The sequence below is a fragment of the Oncorhynchus masou genome, chromosome 10 (assembly GCF_036934945.1).
Source record: "Oncorhynchus masou masou isolate Uvic2021 chromosome 10, UVic_Omas_1.1, whole genome shotgun sequence".
Classification (NCBI taxonomy): Eukaryota; Metazoa; Chordata; class Actinopteri; order Salmoniformes; family Salmonidae; genus Oncorhynchus; species Oncorhynchus masou.
The window spans coordinates 23,424,661-23,432,160 of NC_088221.1; the positions used below are offsets into that span (position 1 = coordinate 23,424,661).

General features: G+C 44.4%; 1 protein-coding gene across 1 annotated transcript in view; it reads right to left on the reverse strand.

Moving 5' to 3' along the window:
- Window positions 1-7,500, reverse strand: part of LOC135546830 (interleukin-1 receptor accessory protein-like 1-A) — a 174,334-nt gene that overhangs the window by 4,438 nt on the left and 162,396 nt on the right. The window lies entirely within an intron of this gene.

Consider the following 7,500-nt stretch of genomic DNA (forward strand, 5'->3'; position numbering starts at 1 on the left):
GTGTATTGCACTGAACTGGATACTCCAGATTCAATATTCTCCGACTGGTAAGGACACGGAATGTCATTTGAAAAGTCTCCATTGGCAAAATAATGTGTTTGTGTGTGTGTGTGGCGTGTATGTGTGTGTGCGTATGTATGTGTGGTTTGTGTGCGTGTGTGTGTACATAGGCAGAGTGTACATAGGCTCCTCACTCCGGGTACTCTCCTCCCTCTCTGGCAGGGACAACTCTGGCTCAGAGTATTCTATTCCACCATAGCTCGCGGCAACCCTCGGAATTCAATCAGCTCGGCTGCAGAGCAATCCAAATAACTCCAGGTTCCAGCGCTCCCAGTCATTATCCAAGCCTTAATTGAATTCTGGGAAAACCTGGAGGTCGAGTCCGACTGGCTAATCTACCACTGATCTGCCTTTGATTAGTTTGGCCTGGGCCGCTCCCTGGGATGCGTGCTGTGATCCGCAGGCCATGCCTGACCTCAACAGGGGAGAACTCAGGTGAGAAAGGTAACTCGAGAGTCAGATAATAGATATCTTAGGCTAAGAGCATTTAGAGGACACACACACACCTTTTCTCTCTCTGTATGCTGGGAGTGTTTGGTGCATGCTGGGAATTGTATGAGTGAGTGCGAGTGTTGTCTGAAGTTACATCGCATGTTTTTCCTTCTTGTCTTGTTTTACTTTTCTTGGTGGTTTTCCTACACAGGTGATTATGTATCTTATTTATTTGTTGTGGAAGAATTAAGTTGATTGTTTTTCTTGTCGAAATTGCCCTGGCTTTGGTGGGGATTGCGACCCACATGGGGACGCCGTCTCTGTCACTTCGGCACGGCTTTAAGTGTGTTACTGTAGCTACTGTCACTGTGGAGGAGTTTCTGGTCGCCCTAGGAGATAAGGTAGGATATGAGAATGTTGCTTATGCGTCACGAATGAATGAAGCGGTGGTGTTTTTTATTAAAGAAGACCATCTTGTTGATCGTATGGTTGAGCATGGTGTACTTCTTAAAGAAGAGTGTCTTGTTGATCGTATGGTTGAGCATGATGTACTTCTTAAAGAAGAGTGTCTTGTTGATCGTATGGTTGAGCACGGTGTACTTCTTAAAGAAGAGTGTCTTGTTGATAGTATGGTTGAGCACGGTGTACTTCTTAAAGAAGAGTGTCTTGTTGATCGTATGGTTGAGCACGGTGTACTTCTTAAAGAAGAGTGTCTTGTTGATCGTATGGTTGAGCATGGTGTACTTCTTAAAGAAGACCATCTTGTTGATCGTATGGTTGAGCACGGTGTACTTCTTAAAGAAGAGTGTCTTGTTGATCGGATGGTTGAGCATGGTGTACTTCTTAAAGAAGACTGAATTGTTGATCGGATGGTTGAGCACGGTGTACTTCTTAAAGAAGAGTGTCTTGTAGATCGTATGGTTGAGCACGGTGTACTTCTTAAAGAAGAGTGTCTTGTAGATCGTATGGTTGAGCACGGTGTACTTCTTAAAGAAGAGTGTCTTGTTGATCGTATGGTTGAGCACGGTGTACTTCTTAAAGAAGACCATCTTGTTGATCGTATGGTTGAGCACGGTGTACTTCTTAAAGAAGAGTGTCTTGTAGATCGTATGGTTGAGCACGGTGTACTTGTTAAAGTAGAGTGTCTTGTTGATTGTATGGTTGAGCACGGTGTACTTCTTAAAGAAGAGTGTCTTGTTGATCGTATGGTTGAGCATGGTGTACTTCTTAAAGAAGACCATCTTGTTGATCGTATGGTTGAGCACGGTGTACGTCTTAAAGAAGAGTGTCTTGTTGATCGGATGGTTGAGCACGGTGTACTTCTTAAAGAAGAGTGTCTTGTTGATCGGATGGTTGAGCACGGTGTACTTCTTAAAGAAGAGTGTCTTGTTAATCGGATGGTTGAGCACGGTGTACTTCTTAAAGAAGAGTGTCTTGTTGATCGTATGGTTGAGCACGGTGTACGTCTTAAAGAAGAGTGTCTTGTTGATCGTATGGTTGAGCACGGTGTACGTCTTAAAGAAGAGTGTCTTGTAGATCGTATGGTTGAGCACGGCGTACTTCTTAAAGAAGAGTGTCTTGTAGATCGTATGGTTGAGCACGGTGTACTTCTTAAAGAAGAGTGTCTTGTTGATCGTATGGTTGAGCACGGTGTACTTCTTAAAGAAAAGTGTCTTGTTGATCGTATGGTTGAGCACGGTGTACTTCTTAAAGAAGAGTGTCTTGTTGATCGTATGGTTGAGCACGGTGTACTTCTTAAAGAAGAGTGTCTTGTTGATCGTATGGTTGAGCACGGTGTACTTCTTAAAGAAGAGTGTCTTGTTGATCGGATGGTTGAGCACGGTGTACTTCTTAAAGTAGAGTGTCTTGTTGATTGTATGGTTGAGCACGGTGTACTTCTTAAAGAAGAGTGTCTTGTTGATCGTATGGTTGAGCACGGTGTACTTCTTAAAGAAGACCATCTTGTTGATCGTATGGTTGAGCACGGTGTACTTCTTAAAGAAGAGTGTCTTGTTGATCGGATGGTTGAGCACGGTGTACTTCTTAAAGAAGAGTGTCTTGTTGATCGTATGGTTGAGCACGGTGTACTTCTTAAAGTAGAGTGTCTTGTAGATCGTATGGTTGAGCACGGTGTACTTCTTAAAGAAGAGTGTCTTGTTGATCGTATGGTTGAGCATGGTGTACTCCTTAAAGAAGAGTGTCTTGTTGATCGTATGGTTGAGCATGGTGTACTTCTTAAAGAAGAGTGTCTTGTTGATCGTATGGTTGAGCATGGTGTACTTCTTAAAGAAGAGTGTCTTGTTGATCGTATGGTTGAGCATGGTGTACTCCTTAAAGAAGAGTGTCTTGTTGATCGTATGGTTGAGCATGGTGTACTTCTTAAAGAAGAGTGTCTTGTTGATCGTATGGTTGAGCATGGTGTACTTCTTAAAGAAGAGTGTCTTGTTGATCGTATGGTTGATCATGGTGTACTTCTTAAAGAAGAGTGTCTTGTTGATCGTATGGTTGAGCATGGTGTACTTCTTAAAGAAGAGTGTCTTGTTGATCGTATGGTTGAGCATGGTGTACTTCTTAAAGAAGAGTGTCTTGTTGATCGTATGGTTGAGCATGGTGTACTTCTTAAAGAAGAGTGTCTAGTAGAACAGATGGTTGAGCATGGTGTACTTCTTAAAGAAGAGTGTCTTGTTGATCGTATGGTTGAGCATGGTGTACTCCTTAAAGAAGAGTGTCTTGTTGATCGTATGGTTGAGCATGGTGTACTTCTTAAAGAAGAGTGTCTTGTAGAACGGATGGTTGAGCATGGTGTACTCCTTAAAGAAGAGTGTCTTGTAGAACGGATGGTTGAGCATGGTGTACTTCTTAATGAAGAGTGTCTTGTTGATCGTATGGTTGAGCATGGTGTACTTCTTAAAGAAGACCATCTTGTTGATCGGATGGTTGAGCATGGTGTACTTCTTAAAAAAGAGTGTCTTGTTGATCGTATGGTTGAGCATGGCCTATTTCTTAAAGAAGAGTGTCTGGTTGATCGGATGGTTGAGCATGGTGTACTTCTTAAAGAAGAGTGTCTTGTTGATCGTATGGTTGAGCATGGCGTACTTCTTAAAGAAGAGTGTCTTGTTGATCGTATGGTTGAGCACGGTGTACTTCTTAAAGAAGAGTGTCTTGTTGATCGTATGGTTGAGCATGGTGTACTTCTTAAAGAAGACCATCTTGTTGATCGGATGGTTGAGCATGGTGTACTTCTTAAAGAAGACCATCTTGTTAATCGTATGGTTCAGCATGGTGTACTTCTTAAAGAAGAGTGTCTTGTTGATCGGATGGTTGAGCATGGTGTACTTCTTAAAGAAGACCATCTTGTTGATCGGATGGTTGAGCATGGTGTACTTCTTAAAGGAATGTTTATTCAAGTTATGCCGCTTTTTTCTCCGTCAACAAGGGTAACGATTTTGAATGTACCACCGTTTAGGGGGTTCACATGGAGCTAGTATCCCAGGTAGTGGAGAAGATGCCCAGTACAAGTGATGGGGTACAGGAGGGGGTTCATGTGGAGCTAGTCTCACAGGTAGTGGAGAAGATGCCCATGTACTAACAGTGGGTTCTCTCAATATTAATGGGGGAAGGGACAGGAATAAGAGGGCTTGGGTATTAGAAGTAATAAAACAGAAAAGGCTTAATGTAGTTTTCCTACAGGAGACACATATTGATGAGGCTATTGAGGTGGACTGGGGTATGTGGTGGGAGGGGCAGCATATACTCTTTCATGGTACTAATTTCAGTGCTGGGGTGGCCATCTTGTTTTCCTCAGGCTTAGGGTGTGACTGTGGTATCTGCAACAGAGATTGTCAAGGGTCAGGTTTTATTGGTCAAGGTGGATGTTATGGATTTTTTTTATATATATTTTTTATTTGTAATGTTTATGCTCCTAATGACGGTACAGAGCGTATTGCAGTATTTGATCAAATAAATTAACCTGAAGACAGTATGACCAAGAGGGGTGTATGGTTTTAGGGGGGGACTGGAACTGTACAGTGGATTTGACTGTTGATCGCACCGCTGAAGAACCTCACCTGCGGTCAGCCACTTGCCTGTCTGGTCTATTAACTGAGTTTGAGCTTTCTGATGTTTCGAGAGTAAGAAATGCAACATTTAGGCTGTACACGTGGTTAAAAATTAATGAAGGTCATGTCAGTACAGTCAGGTTAGACAGGTTGTATGTATCTGATCACGACTGTAGTAGGATTAGAAGGTTAGACAGGTTGTATGTATTCTGATCACTACTGCAGTAGGGTTGGACGGTTAGACAGGTTGTATGTATCTGATCACTACTGTAGTAGGGTTGAAGGTTAGACAGGTTGTATGTATCTGATCACTACTGTAGTAGGGTTGAAGGTGTGATATTACTCCTGTGGGTTTTTCTGATCATCATAAGGTGTCTGTTGATATCCACTTGTCCTGTCTACGAACATCATCACCTTATTGGTATCGTAATGTTAAATTGTTACATTATGTCATGTTTTGGGAAAGGTGTTTGTTGTTTTGGGAAAAATTCAGGTTTACAAAAGGGAATTTTGAGTCCTTGAGACAATGGTGGGAGGTTGGGAAGGCCCAAATACAATTGTTTGTCAACAGTATACTCCTCTGTCTCGTACTGAAGTTAGAGAGACTATCAGGACCCTTGGACAGGACATCAAATTTATTGAATTGAAGTTGCTCACTCAGAATGACCCCGGACTAGTCATGAACTTACAGGACAAGAGAAATGAACTGAGGTCGTTTTTACATGAAAGAGTGAAGGGTGCCTTGATTAGGTCTCGTTTTGCTACCCTGAAAGATATGGCGCTCCTGGTACTTAAAATAAAACCTAGGACAGTCGACATTGCAACGCAAACAGATGGTCTGCCTTCTTCTCCCTGATGGGAAGGTGACCACGGATGACAGTGAAATGCGCCAACATGCCGTGGATTTCTACTCTGCCCTCTATAAGGCGGAGGATTGTGATTCTCTTTGTACTGCACAGCTGTTACATGGACTTCCTCAATTGGGCCCTGAGCAGAGAGTTGCTTTGGACTCTGATATTACTCTGCAGGAGCTGTCCACAGCAGTGATGCAGCTCTCATCAGGCCGAGCCCCTGGCATCGATGGTTTACCATCTGAGTTCTATAAGGACTTTTTGGGATCTGTTGGGGGGGATTTTTCTGAAGTGGTGTGTGAATCTTTTCTCTTCCTGTTTCCTGTCAATGTGCTGTGCTTTCATTGGCTCTTCTAAAACATTGTATCTAAATGTCTCTCAGACAGTTTGAAACAGTATCTGGGGCTGTTGGACCAGACTGACTGGACCTGACCTCTCTATTGTTGATAACTTGTTTCTGATAAGAATGTTTTAGACATTTGTAAACTTCTTTGGATCAGGAGAAGGCCTTTGACTGTGTAGACCACCAGTAGTCATTCAAAACAATGAAAGCTTTTGGGTTTGGGGATGTTTTTTTTGTCTTGGATGAGTTTACTGTATACTGGGGCCTGGGTGGGGGGTGATTTGAGCTGCCCCATCCCTGTCCAAAGGGGTATCAGGTAGGGATGCCCAATTTCAGGGCAGTTATATTATCTGGCAATTGAACCAATACTTTGTTTTTTAAGAGCGAGGCTTACTGGATTCTCTGTGCCTGGGGTAATGAAGGGTCTCACGATAGCACTGTCTGTGTATGCAGATGACGTGATAGTTTTTATTACAGGGGGTGAGGATGTTAAGTTTCTCTCAAATGCTTTAAAGGTGTATAGAGTCAATTGGGAAAAGAGCGAATCGCTGCGGGCAGGTCAGCTTCAGATGGGGTCCGTACCACAGTTACCAGAGATGATTCAGTGGGGCAGAGATGGGATGAAGACTTTGGGGGCTCCGATGTCTTTCAGAAAAAGAACTAGGAGGGTGTAGTGGAGAAAGTGTGAGCCAGACTGTCAAGGTGGAAATGGGTGCTACCCCAGCTGTCTTATAGGGGAAGGGTGCTGGTAGCCAATAATCTAGCTGCCTCTACCCTGTGGCGCAGACTAATGATTGTACAGCCACTGGGGGGTCTGATACAAGAGCTTCAGAGGACCCTTGTCAATTTCTTCTGGTCTGGACAACATTAGATTAAAGCTGTGGCCCTGTACCTGCCACTGCATGAGGGTGGGCAAGGCCTGGTGGACATTTCTTCCAGGATCATGGCTTTCCGGCTTCAAGCAGCCCAGAAACGGTTTTACTGTGACCGTTCTAGCTGGGTCGACACAACCTATACATTGATGAGGGGAGTGGGCCGATTGGGCTTAGACAAGCACATTTTCCTCTTAAAGCTAGAGGGGGGTGATTTGTCTGGCTTGACTCCATTTTATGAGTCTGTTAAGCAGGCTTTGGAGAGCCTCTTTTTTTACAACACTGCCATCCAGTCCCCGTGCTGTGGGGTCAGCCAGCCTACGTTCATGCCTGTTAGGTGTGGGGTGTACCAAGCTGGGTCATCTGATGCGAAGTAGGAGCAGATCGTTGGAGGAGCTGGGAGAAAGAGCGGGGATCCGGTCATCTCGTCTACTGAGGAAGGTCGCCGATGAGGTCTGCGACTCCTTGCCAGTACTTCATCGGCAGAATGTGACACTTCCAATTCTGATCGGTGGAAGGAGGGTCTGGATGATGTGTTCCCTGCGCTGCAGTGGGGGCATTAGAGGAGGACATGGGGATGCTGCTCTCCTTCCATACCCCGGAGCTGGGGGAGTTCAGGGCGGTGGGAAAGAAGGACATGTACAAAATCTGTGTAAAACTGTCCGGTGCTTCTTCCCTGGAAGGGGTCAAATGAACGAGGTGGGTGGGTGTGCTTGGTCCAGGTGCCTCCCCAAAAGGCTTGTTGGTGGTCTTTATAAAAACTGCCTATTGAAAAGAGGACAGCTGACCTCCAATGGAGGATAATACATGGAGCCACAGCCACCAATATGCATCTGGTACACCTGGATCTTACTGTTGGGGAAGGGTGTCCATTCTGTGCTGAG